Source organism: Lycorma delicatula, chromosome 2 (genome assembly GCF_047948215.1).
Source record: "Lycorma delicatula isolate Av1 chromosome 2, ASM4794821v1, whole genome shotgun sequence".
Taxonomy (NCBI): domain Eukaryota; kingdom Metazoa; phylum Arthropoda; class Insecta; order Hemiptera; family Fulgoridae; genus Lycorma; species Lycorma delicatula.
In genome coordinates, this window is record NC_134456.1 from 214,389,376 (window position 1) to 214,416,392 (window position 27,017).

The 27,017-nt window shown below is 31.8% G+C and overlaps 1 protein-coding gene across 11 annotated transcripts in view; it reads left to right on the top strand.

The window, feature by feature from the left end:
* Trpgamma (Transient receptor potential cation channel gamma) overlaps nucleotides 1-27,017 on the top strand; it is a 1,234,746-nt gene that overhangs the window by 234,250 nt on the left and 973,479 nt on the right. For all 11 annotated transcript variants that reach the window (XM_075357154.1, XM_075357155.1, XM_075357156.1 and 8 more), the window contains exon 2: nucleotides 10,853-10,964. The gene's annotated coding sequence lies outside the window, so the exon portion shown is untranslated. The remainder of the gene's footprint in view (nucleotides 1-10,852; nucleotides 10,965-27,017) is intronic.

A 27,017-nucleotide genomic window follows, 5' to 3' on the forward strand; every position in this document is an offset into this window, starting at 1 on the left:
AAACTGATATTATTTGAGGTTAGCGCGCTGCCAAGCTGTAGAGGAAAAGCATTTCGAATATTTATTATAGAATGATATGCTTTAAAAATTTATTTCATTAGTAATTTACGATCAAAAACACGTATTTACAATTTTTAAATAAATATTGTAATATTTAAAGTAAAATATATCAATTGATTTAGCCGTTTAATCTATTGTTATGTTTTAAATATTATTATCATCGATATTATAGCACTGTTTAAAATTTTTTATTGTAAGCGTTATGAATGTAAAATGTAAAAAAATTGTTCATGCAGCGCGTTTTACGTTTTCCGTCATTGCAACTTTGAATGGTTATAACTCGATAAGGAAGGCACTAACAGAAAAGCGGGGTTTACCGTTGTTTTTCTTGCAAAATTTTAAATCAAAATCATGTGTTATATGTCCACCTTCCTAATTAAAAAAATTAAGTTTGATTGCGAACAAAAATTAAAAATCTACCATAATACAGATTTTATTTAATATCTGGAAACCCATTTCTTTCTGCCACCAAATACCTCTCAGATATGTAATATAAATCTGTTTCATATTTAAATATCACCCGGTATATATCAAATTAAATATCAGAAATGTTTTCATATAACTCAATAAGCTTGGCTTACAAGAAAGAATCTAATTATTTTTAATAAATTACGAAACCATATAACAAAATTCTTTTCAGAATTAATTTTAAATACAATTAAAAGATTTTCTTTAACAGAAACTAAATTATTCTGTTGATGAATTTAAAAAAAATATATATAATTAAAAGATTTAAAAAAAACCAAACTTTCTACGATTTTAACGTTCTTAAATATGTGCTCAAAACATTTTCAGTAATTCAATATTTAATATCTTTACGTATTTACCTGAATATTATTTCATGTGTTTACATTTTAAATAAATAATACGGAAATTGATCGCACTTTTTATTTTATAATTAATTTTGTGTTTTCTCATACACGGTTTTCCTTCAGCAATTCAGGCAATTAATTCTTTTTTCTTATCCTTGGAGTAACATATCTTTTATTTTTTTGTTTATCCTCCGGAACCACCGTAAGGTATTACTCTAGAGGATGAATGAGGATAATATGTATGAATGTAAATGAAGTGTAGTCTTGCACAGAGGTCAACCGTTCCCGAGACGTGTGGTTAATTGAAACCCAACCACCAAAGAACAACGGTATCCACGATCTATTACTCAAATCCGTATAAAAATAACTGACTTTACTAGGACTTCAACGATGGAACTCCCGACTTCCATATCAGCGATTTGAGAAGACGCATTCACCACTAGACCAACCCGGTGGGCAACATTGCTTTATCTAAAGAATTCCAACTGAGCCGTTCTCAGATATATTAAAATTATCTACTTTCTCAATTTTTTTATTAATTATCCTAAGGAAATTCGGGCAGTCTTATAGTTAGTCAAAATTTTCGTTTTCTCAGACGCGATTTTTAATCCCATTTTAGCAGCTTGTTTTTCTAATTCTTTAATTTGCTGTTCAACTGCATTCCAGTTTTAACGATTTCGCCGGTTAAAACGGCAGCATGTTTTAGATCTAAGGGATAATGTATGACCTGTTATCATTTTTCTGCTTGTCTTACTTTCAAATTTACTTAATATCTTTTTCTTTCTTTTTATGTCTCATATTGTATTTCTTATTCCATATTGTATTTCTGTATTTACAAAAATTCCTTTTGCATGTTGAATTGTGTTCTTGAGTACTTTCACTGGAAACTGTCTCTTTTAACATCAATTTAATTGTTATTCCATTTACTTATATATCTTTTTTTTGTATTTGTAAAAACCGATTGTAAATAAAACATTGATTAAAAAAATTCCATTTTTTAGTCAATAATGCCCTATCATCACCGAAAGCTAAACAGTTAATCTTTAGTCCTAGAGTTACCAGTCTTATTCCACTATTAATATTAACACTAATACTAATTTAAAAGAAGTAGAATGTTCGAGTGATATTAAAAAAAAATAAAATAAAATGAGATAACACACAAAAACGATTTTAATTATAAAATATTATTATTTTTTTTTTGTCTTCAGTCATATGACTGGTTTGATGCAGCTCTCCAAGATTCCCTATCTAGTGCTAGTCGTTTCATTTCAGTATACCCTCTACATCCTACATCCCCAACAATTTGTTTTACATACTCCAAACGTGGCCTGCCTAAAATATTATAATAAACCATAATTGTTTGTAATACACTATGTATTACAATGTGCTGCATTACATGCGTGCACGTACTGTACGCAGCACGTATTGTTCCTTTGTGTTTTAGGATGTGTTACTAATTTTATTACGAGTCATTGCACATAAAAAAAAGTACATCGTATTTATCAAAGTATATACTGCAGAGCTGTTTATAAAAACAACAAATGAAATCATTGAGCTTAAATTGCGACCATTTATTTCTTCTGTACACCACTTTACTGACAAATGCTTCCTTTTTTTACATCAGCGAGTTTCTGAAACCTTTGTGCTACTTTTATTGACCTCTATATCACGCAGTAATAAATAAAATAAAAGAGAGAGAGAGAGAGAGAGAGAGAGTGAGAAAGAGAAAAACGACGTTATTAAATATTTATTAACATTAAACAGATTTAAAAAAAAAAAGGAAGTAAAAGAATGACAAATTTTTTTGATAGTACAGCAGTAAAATCAGTTCACTTTACCAACTGGACAGTTCTTTTGTATATTCAGAATATTGTACATTCAGTACAATAATATTCTTGTTGTTATTAAATACACTAAAAGAAAATAATATTAAAAAGCTTAATTAATCTAATTTAAGAACGAAAAAGCAAATACGATATTAAAAATTCTAAAACATGTGTTTAGAATACAAAAAAAAACAAGCATTACATTAGAGCCGAGGTTCCCAAACTTATTTTTCTCATAGACCACTTTCAAAATTTTGCTGGTTCCGGTAGACCCTCTGCAACTACATTACTACCATATTTCCAGTCGACGGAAAATGTGAAGATTAGATCTAACTATGAAAATTTGCGTTACGGTTGAGTTCCACGAATTATCAGCTTCCGAAAAAAAGTGAGAATTGATTGGTTAATTTTTGATCGACCGTGCTGTGAGTGGATGTAAAAAAAGTAAAGTTACCCGATCAAAAAAAATGCTTCCATTCAACTTTACATTTTTGACATCTACTCACAGCACAAGAAAGCAATCGATTCTCACTTATTTTATTTAGAAAACTTCCCATTCAGAGTGGTAAAAAGCAAAAGAAAAATAGTAGTAATTTTTTTGTGTTGCATTTATTCAAATATGTAATCATTACACTCTTAATTATTATTGTTATCATATTGCAATGTAATATAATAAAATTTTCGTAATACAATTAAAATTAAACATTAATAACGTAATGTAACTTCTACAATGACAATCACAAAATAGTTACAATTTTAATGAGAGGGATGTACTTGATGGATTGACAGCAAATTATCAATATTTGGCTTCAGTTTTGTTAGGAATAAGCGCAAATCTCCCCGTTCTGTGATATTGAATCTGCTCCTTTTTTTTGATAAAAGGTTTGTAACGACACTAAAACTTTTTTCGACAAGATATGACGAGGGAAACTCTATCTAACATGCGTTGCGGACGGCGGCGCTTTGCAAGTCTCGCACATTCGTTGTAACTGAATATGGAATATGCAAATTTTTACAAGTAACAGTCGCTGGGCTTCTCAAAACATTATCTGCCTAGATTGATACGCAAAGTCAAGCCAACATTTTAGTTCTTCACTATCGAAACCAGATGAATTTTCGTGGACCCCCGCATACGAATTGTGAACCCCCATTTTTTTGTCACGCCAACGTAGACCCCCGTCGAGTCTCCCGTGGACCCCTGGGGGTCCATCTGGACCACTTTGGGAATCAATGCATTAGAGTAAGCAAACAAAAATCATAACGCAAAAAAAAGAGATCTTAATATCATCTGGTGCCTGCCTGGTAGCAGGTCCCTTACGCCATCTATGCCTCCATCTATTTCTGTCCCTTCTCCTTCATCCCGTTGTAGTTTCCAATGTTCTCCTCATCTATTAACTACATCCTTCTTTTTTCTCACCTTTCCAAAACAGATTTCAAGATTTAATTTCCTCTAACCACATATTCTAACCATCCTTTTCTTTTGTGTATTTTCTGTATAAGTGCTATTTCTTCTCTAATCCTGTTCATTACTTTCTCATTCATCTTACTTTCTCCATTCTTCTCCATATTACGTCTCAGTAAAACCTCAGTCCAGTCCCTCTTCCTATTTCTCATCGTCCATGCTTCACTTCGATATAACAGGTCACTCCGTATGTAGCATCTAGCTAACCTGTTATTTAACTTTTAAGTCCAGACTTAAGAGTCTTTACTACTTAGAGTAATTTCTTTTTCGTTCTGAAGTCTTCCTTTGCCATCACTATCCTTCCTTTTATTACCATTGCGCTCTTCCAGTCTTCTGTTACCATATCACCCAAATAATTGTAATTTTTTATTCTGCTCTTCAGTAACTTGTTCTTATCATTAAATCCTCTTTGTTGTTTATTACTTCAGTTTTTCCTATATTTATTTTCATTCCATACTCTTTTATTCCTTATTCCAGTGTTGTTAACAATCTATGAAGCACTTGTGGGCGATCAGCTAGAATTACCATATTATCAACAAATCTTAACCTTCTTATTTTTTGTTTTCCTATACTTATTACTTCTTTTCTTTCTGCTATTATGTTCCTTATCATATCTTCAATGTCAATGTAGATGATAGGCAGCATCCTCACCTAGCACCTCGACCTAGACACACCCAGTTAGTCATATTTTATTAACTTTCATAGTTGCTATTTTTCTCATGTATAAATCTTTAATTAACCTTCTGTTTTCTCATTCTACTTTTTCCTTTAAGAATCTCCATAATTTTCTTTCAAATTCCTCTATCAAATGCCTTATGAAACAGGATGATTTCTTTTCCTCTACTTAAATATCTCTCTCTAACCATCCTTATTAGCCCATTAGCATCAGTTATTTTCCCTCTCCTGAAACCAAACTGGACTTCTCCTGCATTTTCTTCCATACCAACCCCTGGTTTAGAATTCTTGACAATATTTTAGTGGTATGGGCTATTAAACTTATTGTTCTGTGTTCCGGCATTTTCTGGAACCAATTTTCTTTGAAATTCATACCATTACTTTTTTTACAGTCTTCAGCCATTCTACAATATGGTATATTATATTACACAATTAAATTATTTTTACCACTCATTCCTCTTTTCAGTATTTATAACGTTTTTTTGGAAGTCTGTTTTCTACTCCAGTCTGTTTTCCTAATTTCTTTAACTGCTTTCTAAATTTCATATTTTATTATCAATAAAATATAAAGTATTTCCTATTTCCTTTTCAGCTACCTCCTAATTTTTCTACGTTGAGTTTCTCAGGATTTCCTCTTGCTATATGCAGGTTCTTCACATATTCCTTCTATCATTCTCTTACTTCTTTCTCCTAGTGAAGAATTTTACATCCTTATCTTCAGTTTTACTCATTTTACCTTTCTTTTTCAATCTATCCCGTGTATTCACATTCTTACTGTTCATATCATACAGGTATCATATCATACAGGTTCTATCATACAGGTTCATATCATACAGGTTTTTCTAGATCTTCAATGTCATTGCTTTCTTACTTCATCCTGCTTTCTCTAGATTTTTATATTTTACTCTTTAACTTGTTTAATTTGCAATATCCAGCTTTTTTCTACTGTATTATTCTTATTTTCCTTCTTTCTTTATTTTCTTTAACATTTCTATTTTTACCCAGCGGTTTCTTGGCTCTATTTTCCGCATTACCTCAAATAGAGGAGTTTACTTTGATGAGAATAAGAAATGCCATAATAAGAACAGCATAGGAAGACATAGGGCATTGCATTAGCCTACATCTTCCTACTTTGGCATATTTTATTCTCATCAAAGTGAACTACCAACTCTTCTCACATTTAATTTTGCTTTCTTTAATTTCCTTAGCTAGTTTTCCTCCCATTATTTCCTTATCCAACTTCTTCAACTTTTCTAAGTCCCATTTATTAAACACCTTCGCTTTCTCTACTTTTTAAAGGTATTCTCATTTCTATTATAAGTAGTACATGGTCACTATTGATATCTGCATCTGGTAATGCACTGGTTTACTTCACTTTTAACATCATACTGAATGAGGTTTATTCTCACTATAATGATTACATCAATAGTAAGAACAAAAAATATTGGTCAACAGAATAATCCACACATCTTACATGAATTGCCACTGTACTAACAGGAGGATAGCAGGTTAGAAAAGGGGTTTGTTTGGTGTGTGATTTCTCGATGACAAATAATGAGTTCAATTTTGTTTTATGAAACTTGACAATCCAGCATACCAGGATATAATTATGCAATTTGTAATTTTTTCCAGCCTGATGAATGTTATTGTTACCTTAAAGAAGACAGAGCAATGTGCCATAATCCAAAAACAATGTGAAATTTTTGGAATATAGTTTTATATTGTATTTTTTAGTGATATCATGATCTCAAAAGGTCTGTGCCCCCCTCATTCCCCTTACTTAACGTCACAAAACTTCTTTCTTTGTGGTTTTTTAAAAGGACATGTGCATCAAGCAAACACATGTACTCTACAAGACTTGGAGCAAGCCATTACAGCAGAGATTAGTTTCATTAGCCCTGATGTCCTATGAAAGGTGTCAAAAAATATAATGCAAAGGGGTCGGACCTGCCTTCAGGAAAGTGGTGGATATTTCCAACACTTGCTCTAAGACATTACCAGTTGTGCATAACTATATTCCAAGAATCAAATCAAATGTGAGTATCTCTGAATTAAAGTCCATAGTGGAATTATAGTGTGTAATATCATGATGTGCATGATAAAATGATCGCAATTTAATTATATAGTAACTAAATCTTTAGTAGCATTTAAATCCTTAACGATATTAATCATTTTATATGCACCATTCTTTCTGCAAAACCGGCGCAGAAAGACTTCATTCTTCATAATTATTACTACTCCGCTTTTTTGTTTCTTTTCTCTAGCATAGAATGTTGTAACTTCTCTACTCTTGATTTCATTGTGTTCCTCTCACCTTACTTCATCAACTTTAATATGTTCCATTAATTTATCATCATCACAGTCTTGAGATTCTTTAATTTTCCACTCTGTAACAAAGACTTGACATTCCAAGTTCCTATATGCAATCTTTCAACTTATTTTAACTTATTTAACTGGACCTAACCACTCCATTAACTTATTTTTTTTGCTTCTCCCAGAGATCTGAATGAGAAACTATTTTATTTCACTAGAACAATGCAAGGAATTATACTGGGATAAGTTATACAGTGGTTTTCCTTTGCCTTCTGTATTCTAATACCGTCCACCTTTTGAAGACATTACTCCGCTTTTGGGAACAGTCTTCTTCCTAAGGCAACAGATTCTCTATACACACCATACTAGTTATCTGCCCTCTGAGGAGGCCATTGATACTTGTGATGGGGAACTAAGGAGTTCCTAATCACAAGATCCTTGTAAGGACTTGGAGTAACTCGGTCCCTTCATTAACTTGCTTATTCCTGTAACAGTTAAATTGTAAAATCATTGTCCCCCATTCTACGAGTAGATGAATATGAGGAAATGTTTTTACCAAATCTCGAACCTTAAAGGAATTTCTTAGATTCTCTAGTCTTTTAAGAAAGGGGAGATCATCTCTCCTTTCCGATAAAGTTTTTTTTGAGTTATAAAAGTTTTAATATTTAGAATTAAAAAAAGAGCATTTTATTTCATTTTAATGAGATTGAACATAAAATAATTAAATATATGTTTTATTTTTAAAATGGATTAAAAAAACAATTGTTTTATACTCTTTATTTATTTTGAATATTTTTAAATTTAATAAAAGGTAATAATTAGAAGTGAAGTAATAAAAATTACATTACGTTATCTGTAACAGATAGATATAAAGTAATTTCAATCGTTAACAAATGAAAAGTTAGATACCACATTACTAAACTCACCAGCTTGGTTTAGTGGTGTATGCATCTTCCCAAATCAGGTGATTTGGAAGTCAACTGTTCCAACGTTCAAGTCCTAGTAAAGTCAGTTATTTTTACACGGATTTGAATACTAGATCGTGGATAATGGTGTTCTTTGGTGGTTGGGTTTCAATTAACTACACATCTCAGGAATGGTCAAACTGAGACTGTACAATACTACACTCATACATATCATCCTCATTCATCCTCTGAAGTATTATCTGAAAGGTAATTACCGGAAGTTAAACAAGAAAAAGAAAGAAGCCAAATTACTAATGCTTTATGGCTCTACAGAATTTTCAATTTTGTATTATTAATAGAAAGTTTTACGATCTTCTTATATTATTTATTTGACATATCAAAATTAGAATCTATCTGTTTACAAATAAGAATATACAAAACCATTTTTAAGAGAAAAGTATCTAGAACAGAATACAATGCAACGTTTTTTGTTAACCTAGCGACTTTAAGAACATTTATCACATTTTCACCCATTGTATTCTCGATCTGTAGAGCTCTGTTCTACATGGTTATTTCATTGTTTCATTCCAAAACCCAATCAACAAACTTTATCTGTCAAATTATGCTCCTTTCTTGACTTCTCGGTAGTTGTATAAATCTTACATTCATTTCTCATCCAAATCTACTCTTGTACCTAAAATTGCTCCGTTTCAGTCGCTTAAACTTGACAGTTTAGTTACATATATTTCATCAATACTCTACATCTGATATTTTTAACGATTTAATTAATTTTCAATGTTTTTAATTTTTGATTAATTTCCTCAATGTACATTCATCAGAATATATAGCGATAGTATACGATATATATAATAATACACTAATAAATAATTATAAAGGGCGTTTCATAATGTTCTTCGGAGTTTCGAAAATTCATTAACAAAAAACTATTTCACTCATAAGAATAAAACAAGTATTGTACGAAAGAGTACTTCAAATAGTTTTTTTCCACATATACTAGGCAGTTAGTATATTTAGGCAGTTAGGCATTTGCCCGCAAGGCGTCGACAGTAGAGAAAATGGTTGCCACGTGAAGCGAGAAGTCGTTTTGTGTGTTAGAATTTCACTTGTCAAAGTCAGTAATTTCTGTGCAAGTGCGTTTCGGTTGAAATTTCATAAGGAGCCACCAAGTAACAATTCAATTCGTGCATGGTATAAACAATTCAGTGAAACCGGTTGCTTCTGCAAGCGAAAATCAACCGGTCGTCCATCAACCTCAGAAGTCAATGTCGAACGTGTGCGTGCAAGTTTCATCCGCAGTCCGTCAAAATCGACTGCGGCTGCAGGCGGGGAATTAGGAATTCCGAAAACAACAATGTGGAGAGTTCTCCGTAAACGTTTATTATGAAAACCGTACCGTCTTCAATTAATCCAGCGTCGTTCTGATGGAGATAATACACGTAGGCTCGATTTTTGTTTACAGCTACAGGAAAATATTTTGTTAGATGAAGGTTTTCCAAACAAGATAATTTTCAGCGATGAAGCTACTTTCCATATTAGCGGCAAAGTAAACCGTCATAACGTGCGAGTTTGGAGAACTGAAAACCCACACGCTTATGTGGAACGCATTCGGAATTCTCCGAAAGAAAACGTTTTTTGTGCGATCTCTCGTGAGGCAGTGTATGGGCCGTTCTTTTTTATGGAAACGACAGTAACCGGCATAATATACATGGATACGTAAAAATTATGGCTTATGCCTCAGCTACTCACGAGATCATTTTCCAGCAAGATGGTTGTCCTGGTCGTTTTCATAACGAGGTTCGACAGTATCTTAACACAACATTACCTCGGCGCTGGATAGGACGTGCGTCTGAAGAAGACCAACACATTATGCTGAGGCCACCAAGAACACCAGACCTCACGCCATATAATTTCTTTCTCTGGGGTTACGTGCAAGATAAGGTATTTATCCCATCAATGCTGCACGATATCGCTGAGCTAAAGAATCGCATAATCAATGCAATCAATTCTATCGAAAATGACAGGTTAGAACGAGTTTGGCAAGAGCTAGACTTTCGTGTTGATGTGTGCCGTGTTACCAGAAGAGCACATATTGAACATTTATAGATTTTAACAAGAACTGTTTGAGTCCCTGCATCACCTTGTACAACTTTTATTTAGGTAAGTGAAATACTTTTTTTGTACTGAATTTTTGTAACTCCTAAGAACATTATGAAACGCCCTGTATTTCATTTTAATGTGACTAACAACTTGTAACAGCTGCTGATGGATGATAACGGAATTAAGTTGTTGTAGCGTGTGAAAAAATTCACGCCTGACCGGAGGACTCTAACTCAGAACTCCCAGTTGAAAGGGAGGGTCGAAACCACTCCGCCCCGAAGATCGTATTTAAATGTTTCATTACATTATTTTGAATCAAAAAATTGACATATTCGTTTACAATAGAGCAATTTCATAACGAATATGTATTACGAAGAAAACGACCTGATTAATATTTCCTACCGCTTTTATATTTATAAAAAAATACCGCAATTAGTTGTTTATTAAAAATAAATACAGAATATAAATCATGACAGCTAGAATATAAAATATTAACTATTAAAGTCGGATGATCATTTTTCTTTATCCTTTTTACAATATATACAAAAAAATTGGCACATTGTTTAATTACTTTAAAACAAAAAAAAAAAAAAACTAAATATTTTGTTATTTAATTAATCAAAACAGAAGAGATAACATGTTCTTTTTTAAAAGTTTAATTAAAAATATTTGTTTTTACAGTAGCGGAAAGATTTGCGACCAGTCTATGGCTGTGGCATGAGGAGGTGCTCTGGAGCGAATTAGGAGGAAGTCCCGATCTGTTGCAGCCGCAAGGAAGTGCCGAAAAGTCAAGGTAATAAATGATTAATAATAAGTTGGAATTTCAATACTAGAATATTAAAATTATTATATAAAAAAATATATTTAAGTGAAATAATAATGTTAAAAAGATATTTTGCTAGCTTTCATTATTATTATTATTCCCATTAATTAAAACAATATTAATAGTCTGACGTGATCTAAATAAATGTCACAGATACGAAGTTTTCATCAATTGTTGAATGTAAAAAACAAAAAATAAATAAATTTAAATGTATATCGACTATAATTATAAACTCATAATAAATCAAAAATAAAAGAGACTTATAATGTCATTCATGACAATTAAATAAATTTTTGGGACTTGTACTCTTATTATGAATTATTCAATTAATAAATTTTTTAACCAAAAGAAAAATTAGTTTAAATTAGATAAAAAATAATTTGTAGAATAAAGAAATATTTGCCTCGTTATAAAAATAAAACTGAGACACTGTTGGAAAAACTGGTCATACAACTACTTTATTAAAATGAAAGTTTAAAAAAGTGTTGGAATAAAGAGATATTACATAGTTAGGGAATCTATATTATAAACAAGGGAGAAACTTAGTTGTTGAATAACAACAGGGAGTTCAATATTTAATAAAATACTGAAATGCTAATACAAATAGTAAACACATCGCCCGAAAAAAGATTTAAAAAAAAAAATATTCATTAAAATTTAATTTAATAAAAAACGTACGATAGATTTAGAATTTTTAGTTTTTTTAAAAATCGTTTTGTGAAAGATTTTTTACTATAACATTAAACAGTTACTTCATCAAATAAGATTTTTTGTTTGGAAGGAATATATTTTCGATCGGTTTAAGTTTCCTGCTGTTCTATCTTCCTTAAGATAAATTTTACCTTATCAGGGAGTACAATACGTTATAGTGGGAGGTTCCAGTAGCTTAGAATGTCTTTTAGTTAACTTTACACATTCGATTAAAATTACTGAAAGGGTACTTATTCTTTTGGCTTAGGCTTGATTTTATTTTTTTATTGAGGTAGAAATTTTCATTTTTATTATATTTCGCAAGTATTACTTATTTATTAATTAATTACTTTTAATTCTTAATTTTTTCGTTCATTTTTATATAAATTAAAATTAAAAATTTGTTTATCCTAATCTTATATTACTTCTACATAATAATGTTTTTTTTCGTTTTTTTCGATAACCTTGAAAAGTACACATTTCTGAACCAATCATTACGAAATTTTAACTGTAGTTTTCTTGTGAACACAAAAATGTTTACCACAGTTCAGACCTCATCGATCTCGCTACTGCAGAAATCATAAATATTTAAAATGCATAAACAAATAATCTCTCTTCTTTCTTTTTCTGTTTCCTGACCACCGTAAGGTATTACTTCAGAGGTTGAATGAAAATGATGTGTGTGAATGTAAATGAAGTGTAGTCTTGTACAATTTCAGGTCGACCGTTCCTGAGATGTGTGGTTAATTGAAACCCGACCACCAAAGAATACCAGTATCCACGATCTAGTATAACAAGAAAAACAGTTATACTAGATCAGTACGATAACAAGTAGAACAGTTTTACTAGTAGTAAAACAAGTTGTTTCATAAATTTAATGTCATTGTTTATATCGAAAATTATTATCTACATCGATCATAGTCTATGCCAATGTCGATTTCTTCAGTTATCAAGTGAGTTACATAATCTAATGTCATTGTCTACAAAAGATTAATTTGGATTATTATCGTAATACACGTAAAGATAAATTAGTTCGATAATTATGATAATAAAAATAAAAGAAATAAAGATGACTTTGCATACCGGGTGATTCAAAAAGATTCCACAAATTTAAAACCATATAAAACCTTAGTGAGATAACTTACAGATTCGGTTGAGGTATCATTTAATAGAAAAAAAAACATCAATTTGTCACCCAATATTCTCTTTACTTCAATACGGCTTCTATTTTAATGCGACATACATCACACCTTTAGTCGATTTCATTCCAGACCGTAATCAGCAAGTCAGATCTTTGCAGCTGCGTTAATCCAGTTCCCGTTAAAGCCCATCAGGGCTACGAACGCGAGGGGAGTGGTGTGGCGACTAGCAGCTTCACAAGGCGGGTGACTTCCCCTACGGGGTTGGGATGCGTTAATTCAGTCTTAACTAAAGAAAATCAGCAGGAAAATTTGATATATAAACGCGATTTTTACTGGAATCCCACAAGAAAAATCTAGTGGGGTAAAATGTTGGGAACGAGGAGGCTATGCGAATGGACGTTCAGGACCAATTCACAGACCTGGAAATCGAGTATCAAGGAAATCTCGGACTTCTAGGCAGTAGTAAGGTGGTGTCCTGCCTTCCTGATAGTAATGGCGTCATCTAGGTCATCATCTAACCGAGGAATCAGAAAATTTGAAGCATAAAAGATAGATGGTGCTATAGGAGAATGTTAAAAATCAGATGGGTGGATAAAGTGAGAAATGAAGAGGTATTGCGGCAAATAGATGAAGAAAGAAGCATTTGGAAAAATATAGTTAAAAGAAGAGACAGACTTATAGGCCACATACTAAGGCATCCTGGAATAGTCGTTTTAATATTGGAAGGACAGGTAGAAGGAAAAAATTGTGTAGGCAGGCCACGTTTGGAATATGTAAAACAAATTGTTAGGGATGTAGGATGTAGAGGGTATACTGAAATGAAATGACTAGCACTAGATAGGGAATCTTGGAGAGCTGCATCAAACCAGTCAAATGACTAAAGACAAAAAAAATAAATAAATAAATACTAAAATGTAGTAATACGAATTTTTTGTAATCAAATAATCGTTTGCGTATTAATTATATGAAATAAATAATATCTATTAGTAGTACTTCAATTAAAAAAATAAAAAAAAATAAATAATCAAATACACAAATTTTAGAAATTTTAATTAAAAATTTATTTCACCTTGGAAAAAATTCGTTACTTCGGTATAAAATTTAAAATTTTGACGTTGTAGAAGTCCTTAAAACTAGCACATGTAATGACTAATTTATTCAATATTGATTACCAACTATCCTGAATATTTGAGGGATTAGGAAATTTTTACTTCAAGTACCTTAACGAAATACAACGAACGCATACTAAACTTCGTTTTAAAATCTATAAAGACAGAATAATCTACGATGGTAGTCGGCTGTTCAAATTTTTAACACAACAAAATTCCTACAGATAACTTTATTTTAGTCGAAGAACTCAGTATAATTTTACTTCTTTAATTCATAATTAATAATAACATCTCGGTAGATAAACGTTTTATAATAAACAAGGTTAAAATCTAACACAACAGTAAACGACAGTCTGTAACTAAGTAAAATGATCTTAAAAAAAATAATAAAATGTCGTTTTTTAAAGATCCTTTAAATAGAAAAAGACGGATCTAAACTTAATTTATATTTACGAGTAATTAGGTTAAATTAAAATTGATTTTTAATGTTATTAAATTATATAATTTTCTTATACGGATATTTGTCACTAATTACAATTATCTATAATTACATTTTATTCTATAATAAATATTAACCCGATTAAAAATATTACTTGTACAGGCTTGTTTGCTTTTTACCCAACTTTATTGGTTTTCACCCCAAATTTCTCAAAAACTACTGCAAATAAAGTCTCGGGATCTATTTTATTCGATTATTTAGGACAAAACCATGATAAATCACTATCTTTTCCCTTTAATTAAGTCTTTTCAGCACCACTTCATTTCACCGAGGTAGCTGAGATCTGAGCGAAATCTTTCACTAGTCTTACTCGCAAACGAAGGATTTCAGGATATATGTGTATGTGAACTTATTACATTATTTTCAACAGTAGAATAGGTTATGAGAGTTCTAGGATAACTTTATGTGTAAATGTATACAAAATAAGATTATGTACAACATGAGTACATTACCTATCATTAGATATATTTGTTCGAAAATACGAATAATAATCTTTTCAGCCGGGTGATATAGCTAGTCGAGTAATTCTGATTATATTATAAAAAGATGCAACAATTGATTTAATGTAAATTATTCTGAAAATTTATTTCTAAAAAAATTAAATAAATCTGTATACCGTTTAACCTGAAGGGAAAGATTTCCATCGTAGGGAACATTTCCAGTATTACCAAAAAACTCCTTCTAGTCATTTCTTCTTGGAACATTTTTTTCCCTTTTAGGTCGGTTAAAAATTATCAACCATAACCTAATATCACAAGACGCCATTGTCGTACAAAAGGAATAACATGAACGGGTCCAAAAATGGTTTTCAGTTCCATTTGATTCCTGAAACAATAAAAACAAAAAACGGACCTGGTAATTTCAGAAAATGATATTAAATCCTTCGCTTATTTTTATTCAGATATTCACTTCAAATCTTAAGATTAAAGAAATCTCCAATAAATATCGGGAAAAATATACACGAGCAAGTAACTCCAAATTTTGATTTCTCTACTGCCGGAAATTATTTCCGTCTCATAACTTTCTCGTGAGTATATCTAAACTACTTAAATGTTAACATTTTATTTCTTGTGACTAAGCATAGTAAAGGTTTTATATTTAATTTTTACTTTCCTGCCTATAGCGATATATACTGCTATAGCGATAACGGTAAAGTATATAGAGGGGTAAAAAATTTATACATATTGTCGCCGAATGGCTTCGACGGCACGTGGCACTTAACCTTGTAGTAGCCCTGAGAAGAGCTTTTTTTGTCGTCCATTGGCTTCGACGGCTCGTTGTAACTAATAACCTTATGGTAGCCCTGAGAAGGGCTGTTGTCGTCGAATGGCATCGACGGCTCATAATTTATAACCTTTGATGGACCTGAAAATTCTCGTTTTTGCTTTAGTTCTGAGAAGAGCTGTTGGGTCCGTAAGAGCTGTTGGGTCTCCGGTGAAGTCAGAGAGTTGCGACTCGTCCATTGAAATCAGATCGGGCTTTCCCTCAGTGGCAGGTGGCTGCCAGAGCCCCCCAGTGTCGGGTCGACGTCGGTTATCCTTCGCCGTCGCGGTCGAGGCGGTTCTCCCCGAGCGATTCCAAGCTGGGCTGCTGAGTCCGCCGGCCAGGGCGATTGAAGCCTGGCAAACTGGAGGGGGAAGGTAGAATCCGCGTCCAGCGGCTCCCTCGGCGAGCCGGTCAGGCCTGCTACTCCGGCGGAGATGTTGGCATCCGCCGGGAGGTCCCACGTTGAGGTGACCAGGGAACTTCTTCTGTCCTCTTCCATCTTCTTCTTGTTCTTTTCCAGGTGGTGGTCGACGATGAATTAAAAATTCACTCTCGTTCAAGCTCTTTTATTGGAGCCTGAGAGTGGTGGGGCCGCAGCGCCGCTATGGTGGGAGAACTGCGCGGCAGGAGTGACGCTTGTACCAGCGCGTACGTATACTATTATGCAGCTGACATCTAAGCTGCTACCGTTTTTGTCCGCCGATATTAAAATAGGCGTATATGTCTTGTTTGTTTGCTAACAATATATATATATAATTAGCCCCTTATTTTAAGTTTTGTTCCTTAAGGAAAAAAAATAAAAATACATTTAAATAAATAGAAAATAATTTGAAAAATGTCTTAATTCCATGACTCCCAAATTCCAAAAATCTATTTTTGTTATACCGACGTTTGCGCGTATATACGAATGTTGGGCTGTATTTTAACTTATAACTCTGGTACACAGCAAACGATTTTCTTCAAAGTAGGTACTACTTTGAATGTAGTTCAAACTTCTTCAATGTAGTTGCTACACTCAGGATGAAAGAATGCATTAGATATTTGCAAACATTGGAAAAAGGAGGAAATTGGAAATTGGTGGAAGGTGTTTTGGCCGAAATATAATTTCAAATCTTTAAAGAGCACTTAAGAAAAAACTGTTCCTACAGTTTACTGTTTCTTTTATCAAAATCAAATTACCAGAAAATTTATATTTAATAATCACTCCCCTTCCTGAGAAATAACTATTTTTTTTTTCTTTTTTTAGGTACATCTTGCTCTACAAAATGAGTAAATGGGAGTTTTTTATCTGTATTTTTCTCATCAATAGACCAATAGACCTTCAAAGCACTAAAAATCATTGTTTCCCAATCAACTCCACCAGTCTGCGGTATTATTTATTTAAAATTAAATAAATGTCGCAAGCTACCCGTTGCATTTAAAATATAAAACTCTTCTTTTTTGATATCTGAATTCTTTGATTGATATAGTTCTTTCCTATTTCTTGAAAAAAAAAAATTATCCATACATTTAACCCCCGTACAAAATTGAAAATGACAACCTTGTTTTTCAGTGCTTTGGCTGTATCTTTGTGTTTTTTAAACAGTTTTAAAAAGTTGTTTTTTGAAATTATTATCACTACTTAGGAATGGTTTTTAAAAATTAATTTTGCCCGAATGCTTCAAAATGAAAAAACCTATTTTTAGCTTTTTTCAAGCTAAAAACTGAAATCAATTCATATTAATGATACTAAATCCTAGTATAACGTATCAAAATCTTTTTGAAAAATAAAGTCGATGAATTTCTTAATAAGTTGAATAATTTTAATTAGATTACATAAAGAAATAAATAAATATATAAAATATTTCAGCCAGGCCGGTTCAGAAAATTTGAAATACAAAAATCAATATTTTATTAACTTTCTATAGAAATCGACAGTAGTTACATTCCTTTCAAGTAAACGTATCAGTTCTGTAGATTATCATTTCTTGGATTTTTTAAATTATTTTTGCGATATACAAAGTTTGTACGTATTTATTAGTTTCATTACTATTTTAGCATCGTTATATTTATTTAATACTCAATAACTTTAACATTTCCTTATATGGGCTATTTTAGCTTAATATTCGAAATATCAAGATGAGGAAGTTCTCATTCCGTAATTGGTTTGCCGACCTGACCCTAATTACGTTTTCTCGCTTTACTATACGAGCTTTAATGTGTGATGTCTGCTACTGAATTGAAACTCTTTGATATTAATGAAATATCCGTAAAACACGTTACATCCTTGCTAATAAAGTTATGATTATTACTTTCTGTAAAGATCAAAGTCATGGTTTCAGTAATACATTTTTGATTTTTAACGGAGTTAACTCCATTATCCGAAGTAAAATAATCTTGATTAAATTAAAGGGTTATAAAAATTAATATCGCGTTAAATGTGCAATTAATTTATTTTTCATACGCATACATACCGTCATTGTATTATGAGTATCGTTTAGTACTTAAAGAGACAAATGACAATAGAAAAATTTATTAATAATTTTACGACAATGAAACTAACGCTACTTTTTAACGTAATCCCTAACTACATTTAGGCACTTGTCCCATCATTTCGTGAGATTTTTTATTGCAGTAGTAAACTGCAAGAATTGTTCACTTAGGTGTTTAAGCTCTTCTTGTTTGCCGGCCTCCGTGGCGCGAGTAGTAGCATCTCGGCTTTTTATTCGGAGGTCCCGGGTTCGAATCCTGGTTAGGCATGACATTTTCACATACGCTACAAATAATTTTTAATTTCCTTATTATTGCTGAACTCGGCACTACGTAAAAACGCTTTAAAAGGACGAAACGAAAAAATGTTGATACTGCGAAATCGATACTGTGTTTGAATACGGAATCATTTTCCTTTCCCGACTTTTGAATCACATCCCGTGTCTTTTGAGCTGTATAAAAGCGGATCTTTTTAAGTAGAAGAATTATACATTTTCAGAAAGAACCATAAATTTTTTCCTTATTACTGAATGTCACAATAGTAATCGCTATTCATTGTACTATTAATCTAAATAATTTTAATAAATTACGCCTTTATAGTCCTAAAACATCAGCTGACGTGATGTTTTTGAATTTTTTCCTGGCGGGTGAATTCTTATGTTTTCATTTCATACAATTAATTTATACAAACTTTCAAAAATCATTTCCCGACATTTTTGAAAGTATATATGGTTGGAGCGTCGCTTTATATGGAAGTGAAACTTGGACGATCGGAATATCTGAGAAGAAAAGATTAGAAGCTTTTGAAAAGCGGTGCTATAGGAGAATGTTAAAAATCAGATGGGTGGATAAAGTGACAAATGAAGAGGTGTTGTGACAAATCGATGAAGAAAGAAGCATTTGGAAAAATATGGTTAAAAGAAGAGACAGACTTATAGACCACATATTAAGGCATCCTCGAATAGTCGCTTTAATATTGGAGAAAGAGGTAGAAGGAAAAAATTGTGCAGGCAGGCAACGTTTGGAATATGTAAAACAAATAGTTAGGGATGTAGGATGTACGGGGTATACCGAAATGAAACGACTAGCACTAGATATGGAATCTTGGAAAGCTGCATCAATCCAGTCAAATGACTGAAGACAAAAAAAAAAAAAACAGTTTAATTTAGGCTAAAAATCCAAGTTTCATCGCAAGTTATTATTATACGATTTAAAAAATTATAACTCTCCGTAGAAATGTGAATTTGGATGTCTTCGTGATCTTGAATAGATATTTTCGGAACTCACCTTGTACGTGTTTTGTGGTATCCAGTTTATTATGGATAACGGAATGGACACTGCAATCGGTACTCGTACTTCATATTTCAGCCATTTCTCAAATTTGTACGCGACTTTCTTAGCAAATAAGATCATTAATGCGATTTAGCAAAACTTCAGTGGGAATTTCTATCGGTTTTCCGCTACGAATAAAACTGGTGAGACTAGTTTTGCCGGATATAAAAAGTTTGATCAGTTAATAAACTTTTGCACGGTTAGTACGCTTTTTACCGTACTCGTTTAACATCTGCGAATAAATTTCGGCAGTTAAAACCTTTAAAGAATAAATAACTTATCGGAGCACGTGTTCTTCCACGGTACACGTTTCAAGCGGAGCCGAAATTTTTAAATAAACAAAAGAACTAATAAGGAAATTCTTTTGAACGACTGATATTTTCTATGTGAGGAGTACCAAATTGAACGTCAGACGGTTTCAGTTTATTTCATTAAGTAGTTGGTCCACTGATACCGTTTGTCTCTTTAATTGTTAAGTGACCCTTGTAAAATAAACTGCCTTTACTCAGATTTGAATACTAGATCGTGGATACCGGTGTTCTTTGGTGGTTGGGTTTCAATTAACCACACATCTCAGTAATGGTTGAACTGAGACTGCACAAGACTACACTTCATTTACATTCATACATATCATCCTCATTCATCCTCTGAAGTATTACCTGAACGGTAATTACCGGAGGCTAAACAGGACAAAGAAAGAAAGATTATAAGTCTACTGAAACGTAACGAAATCGACTCGTTTCTAAAGCGGTTGATCACGAATGATGAAAAGCAGATAACCTACGAAAACAATGCGTGAAAAAGATCATGATCGAAGCGAGGAGAAGCTCCACAGTCCGTGACAAATCCCACACGGACGCCCAGGAAGGTTGTACTGTGCGTTTGGTGGGACCGGAAGAGCATCCTGCGTCACGAGTGGCTGGCACCAGGCAGAACGATAGACTCAGACCTTACTGTCCACAATTAGCGCGATCACATCTAGCAGTTCAAAAGAAACGGCTTGAACCGGACAACAGAAAGAGTGTCGTACACCACGCTGACAACGCCAGACCGCATACATCTTTAACGACCAATTAGAAATTGAGAGAACATGACTGGGAGGTTTTAATGCAACCACGATATAGTCTGGACCTGGCATCATCAGATTATCAATTGTTTCGGTCTCAACAGAACTCCCTGGGTAGTGTTAAGTTAGTTTTAAAAGAGGCCTGTGAAAACCACATGTCATAATTCTTTTACCAGAAACCACAGAAGTTCTAAAGGCGAAGAGGTTGCTGGAAAAATACCAGATCATCGAAAAAATGGTGCATGTTTGGTCTCATCAAGTTATTTTCCGATAACAATAAATGTATTCTCAATTTTCGCCTTCAAAAGCTCAATACTTTTTAGACGTAAAAAAAGATCCTTATGATAAGAGTGAACAAAAAAAAGGTTAAAGTAGAAAAATATGACAATTTAAAACTACTAAAAATACTACATATACACTCAAAGATGCACATATTTATGGTAAAGAGTTATCATATATATATTTATATAAATAATAAAATGACATATTTTACTTAAAAATATTACTTTTATTAATTCGCTTGGGTTAATCAATCAAATATACAAACTTATCACGAACTACGAACTACTTATCACGAAGTTAACGAACTACGCTTATAGTTCTAAACATGACCTAACCTAACAGTGAAATGAAAATGGGAGAAAACATAAGCGAAAAAACATTATACATTGGTTCAATTAGATTAGTAATAAAGAATACTTACAAAAAATACCTCGAATTTTGTAAGGTAATGTTTTTTTTCCATTTTATGAACCGCGGGACTCGAATATGTCATTTTATTCTTTTTTTAATGTACCTTTACGAATCGCGCCGCTAGATAGCAGTACTTGAAATAATAAAATTTAAAAGAAAATATACTACAGCTTGTAGTAGTAGTTAATGCTCTTATGGAAATGAAAGTACTGAAGATAAAACATTTTTTTTTAATTCCCATCATTTCTTAAAAAGAAATAAAAGTATTAGTTTACAAGACATTATACTAGTTTTATTAAAAAATAATAAATAAAACAGAAACAAATTCCATTGCTAAATTCGAGTTCCACTCGAATAAAAATCGAGGGTTACACTTACAAAGTAATAAGTGCAATATTACATCACGGATTTTCGATTCGTAAAGGTCAATTTGGTAGTTTTATTAAAAAAAAGAATACGGTATGAAGTGAATGATATGAGTATCAACAAAAAAAATTCGCCGTGTAATTCAATTTGTTTGTTCAAGAAAGCCAATAAATTTTAATAATAAATCCACTGTGTTTTTTTTATATCAGTATCGTTTTGTTAAAGCAGTTTTTATTTATGTTACAGAAAGTTTTGTTTTTTGAGCGTAAGAGATGATTGCGAGAGTTAGCGTACGATTTACAATTTCATTGTAATTTTTTTGGTTAAATTAAATATTCTCTTACATATAAATTTAATTACTTGTAATTAGTTATAAATTCTCTTATATATAGAGTATGTAAGAGAATTTATAAGTAATTTCGAGAATTTTATATGATGAGTGTAGGAACGTGTATTGTCACGTGAGGAAGCTTAGAGAATTCTAAATTAAACGTTGTGTATTTAATGTATAAGTTTGTATAATTGATTGGTTAACCCAAGAAATTAATAAAATAATATTTTTAAGTAAAATATGTCTTTTTATTATATTTAATTCTATTCACAAGAGGAAATTAAACTTAACTTACATTTACATTAACTTACATTTCCTTGTATGTAATTATGCGAGTGATATGTATATGAATATTAAGGTAGTTTAAAAACATAAATATCATGTTAAGATAACTGACTCTGCAACTTTTTACATAATTATGGATTGCTGGAATAAAAATGTCAATATTATATAGTCTCTTAAATAATGCGCTGTCAGGTTTTTTAGTTTTGTTTTAACGGTGATTAATTTTAGTTCTGCGGGCAAAGAATTTAGAACTTTGGAATTATTATTTTTGGAATTGATTTTGCATATGTCTCTATCGTATTCGGGTAGACGCAAGAAATATTTCACCTGCCGTTCTCAACATACATCTTGATTAAAATAATATTTTATCAGTGTACATTTCTGTAAGCAATCAAAGCCCATGATATGAGTTCGTGAGCATGAATATGTATAAAAATGTTTAAAAAAAAGTTTATTCTATATTTTTTAGAGGTATTACTTGACTAATCTGCCGTCGCCCAGATTATCTTTATATTTTAATTAACTATACTTTTGATTAACGTAAAGAATTTATTTCTTTTAAGATGTAGAGAAAAATTATTAGATAATCTGTAGAGGGGGAGTAAATTTGTGAAATTTATGTCATGTTTTAATCTAATAGAAGACCAAAATGTTTAATTTTTTCCAAATAATTTATTCTACCGCTAAAACAAGTTATTTAATTTCGTAAAAATTATTGTTTATGAGTCATTGAACCCTTTACAAATCATTAAAGATTCGAGTATTTATAAACACAATCGCTTTCGATTTTTTATTGTTAACGTAGATGAAATCGATAAAAAGGTATTTGATCCACATTTTATATCGCAAATGTTCTGTAAAAAATTATCGCCGATAAGGAAAAGTATAATATTATCCTTATTCTTAAATATATATTTTATTAGTTGACATAAATGTTGCATAATGTGGAACCCTGTATTAGGACAGTGGTTTGTAAAGTGGTATAACTAGTCTCGTTTCGGATAGAAACTCTCACAAATAAATCAAATAGCAAAATTTAAACAGTTACTGTTGAAATTAATAGCACAAACACAAAAAAATAACAGCCTCCACAATAATAAATAACATTAATAATAATATTCAATAACTAATAATTTGTACGCCTACTAAAAATTAAATGGCTAGGACTTTTTTTTTTTTGTCTTCAGTCATTTGACTGGTTTGATGCAGCTCTCCAAGATTCCCTTTCTAGTGCTAGTCGTTTCATTTCAGTATACCCTCTACATCCTAATTCCCTAACAATTTGTTTTACATATTCCAAACGTGGCCTGCCTACACAATTTTTTCCTTCTACCTGTCCTTCCAATATTAAAGCGACTATTCCAGGATGCCTTAGTATGTGGCCTATAAGTCTGTCTCTTCTTTTAACTATATTTTTCCAAATGCTTCTTTCTTCATCTATTTGCCGCAATACGTCTTCATTTGTCACTTTATCCACCCATCTGATTTTTAACATTCTCCTATAGCACCACATTTCAAAAGTTTCTAATCTTTTCTTCTCAGATACTCCTAGATGGCTAGGACAACTGATATTATTTAGTTTAATTATCGCAATATTTAATTTGAAAACTTAATTTAAAAAAACGTTTGATTCAATATAGCAGATTCAAGATGTTAGAAAAAATGTCAAAAACATCATAAAGTAATAATTTACTATCTAATCAGTACATGTTTTTATCTCTTAGTATCCCTCAATTTTTATAAATGAAACCGTTTCCATACTTATCATTCTGTGTATACTATTATGATTATTATAAAGATCGAATAACTTATTTAATCTAATTAACGGTGTAATAAAGTACGATATTACACGGATGCAATGAAAGAGTTCTTCTATATACTATGCATAAATCAAAGTAAAATATAAAAAATAAATTTTGAACGAACAGGTAGATTTTTAGGAAAAATTGTTGAATACTGCTGCTGCCAACTGCGGTGAATGAAATTTTAATCATTTGATAATAGTAAAGTATCTCCTAGTAATTCTATATATTTATTACACATAGCAACTTTTTTTAGCCTCCGGGCCATCGTTACGTATCGTTTCAGAGGATGAAATTAAATGGCAATTTTTTAGCGTGTGAAAATGACATGTCTGACCGGGATTCGAACCTAGGGCCTCCGGATGAAAGGCCGAGACGCATAAATACTTACATAAATATGACCACTATTTTGTTTCCCTTAAAGCGTTTTGTGCTTTAATAATACCCCGATGTCAAAACTGCAGATATAAAAAGTATCATTTTAACAAAAAGATTACGTATTTAATTAAGTAATAACAATAATGTTTGTTATTATGAAGTTTTACAGCATGAATTTATTGAAATAATTATATGAATAATTATTAATTATTCATAACAGAAATTTTATTATAAAAATATGTAATCATTTATCATTAAAATATACGAAAAGTAAATACCATGAACGATTTTATTAAATTATAAATTAGTGAATCCTCATTAATATTATTTATTACATAATAATAATTATATTGTAAATATATCGTTTAACCTGCACAATTTACACCTACAGTTCGTAATTTTTCTTTTGTTATATTTTTGTAATACAGTGTGATTTTTTAGTCCTGTTACCCAATTAGGTGCAAACTGGCGAAAGAAGAGTGGATTAAAGAAAAGTGTCCAGAAGTGGAAAGAGAAATGAACATTCGTAAAATAGACGGAGCATACAGGAAAGTTAAGGAACATTTTGGGGTACATAAATTAAAATCTAATAATGTGTTAAACAAAGATGGTACACCAAGATATAATACGAAAGGTAAAGTCGATAGATGGGTGGAATATATTGAAGAGTTATACGGAGGAAATGAATTAGAAAATGGTATTATAGAGGAAGAAGAGGAAGTTGAGGAGGATGAAATGGGAGAAACAATACTGAGATCTGAATTTAAGAGAGCATTAAAAGATTTAAATGGCAGAATAGCTCCTGGAATAGACGGAATACCTGTAGAATTACTGTGCAGTGCAGGTGAGGAAGCGATTGATAGATTATACAAACTGCTGTGTAATATTTATGAAAAAGGGGAATTTCCGTCAGCCTTCAAAAGAAGTGTTATAGTAATGATACCAAAGAAAGCAGGGGCAGATAAATGTGAAGAATACAGAACAATTAGTTTAACTAGTCATGCATCAAAAATCATATCTAGAATTCTATACAGAAGAATTGAGATGAGAGTGGAGGAAGTGTTAGGAGAAGACCAATTTGGTTTCAGGAAAAGTATAGAAGCAATTTTATGCCTCAGATTAATAGTAGAAGGAAAATTAAAGAAAAACAAACCAACATACTTGGCGTTTATAGACCTAGAAAAGGCATTCGATAACGTAGACTGGAATAAAATGTTCAGCATTTAAAAAAAATTAGGGTTCAAATACAGAGATAGAAGAACAATTGCTAACATGTACAGGAACCAAACAGCAACAGTAACAATTGAAGAAGATAAGAAAGAAGCCGTAATAAGAAAGGGAGTCCGACAAGGATGTTCCCTATCTGCGTTACTTTTTAATCTTTACATGGAACTAGCAGTTAATGATGTTAAAGAACAATTTAGATTCGGAGTAACAGTACAAGGTGAAAAAATAAAGATGCTACGATTTGCCGATGATATAGTAATTCTAGCCGAGAGTAAAAAGGATTTAGAAGAAACAATGAACGGCATAGATGAAGTCCTACGCAAGAACTATCGCATGAAAATAAACAAGAACAAAACAAAAGTAATGAAATGTAGTAGAAATAACAAAGATGGACCACTTAACGTGAAAATATGAGGAGAAAAGTTTCCTTAATCTTTTCTCCTCATATAGAATTTTGTTATTTGGGAAGTAGAATTACAGAAGATGGACGAAGCAGGAGCGATATAAAATGCCAAATAACGCAAGCGAAACTAACCTTCAGTCAGAAATATAATTTGTTTACGTCAATAATTAATTTAAATGTCAGGAAAAGATTTTTGAAAGTATATGTTTGGAGTGTCGCTTTATATGGAAGTGAAACTTGGACAATCGGAGTATCTGTGAAGAAAAGATTAGAAGCTTCTGAAATGTGGTGCTATAGAAGAATGTTAAAAATCAGATGGGTGGATAAAGTGACAAATGAAGAGGTATTGCGGCAAATAGATTAAGAAAGAAGCATTTGGAAAAATATAGTTAAAAGAGACAGACTTATAGGCCACATACTAAGGCATCCTGGAGTAGTCGCTTTAATATTGGAAGGACAGGTAGAAGGGAAAAATTGTGTAGGCGGGCCACGTTTGGAATATGTAAAACAAATTATTAGGGATGTAGGATGTAGAGGGTATACTGAAATGAAACGACTAGCACTAGATAGGGAATCTTGGAGAGCTGCATCAAACCAGTCAAATAACTGAAGACAAAAAAAAAGTTACCCAATTTTAAATGAAATTTAAGAAAGGGAAATTTAGGTAAAATAAAAAAATGAATTTGTTACTTTCAAAAGAGATTTAATAAAAAGCTATTACTTACATAATTGTTAAAGAATATGCCTAAAATGCCCACCCCTTTCGGTTATACACGCACGGACTCTTTTCAGCATATTAGCAGAAACCTTTTTAAGAGTTGCATTGGAAATATTCGTGATTAAGTCTGTAATATTGACTTTAAGTTCATCAATAGTGTGAGGATTGTTTTTTAAGGCCTCGGACTTAATATAGCCTCACAAAAAGTAGTCAGGAGATGTGAGGTCCGGGGACCTTGGAGGCCATA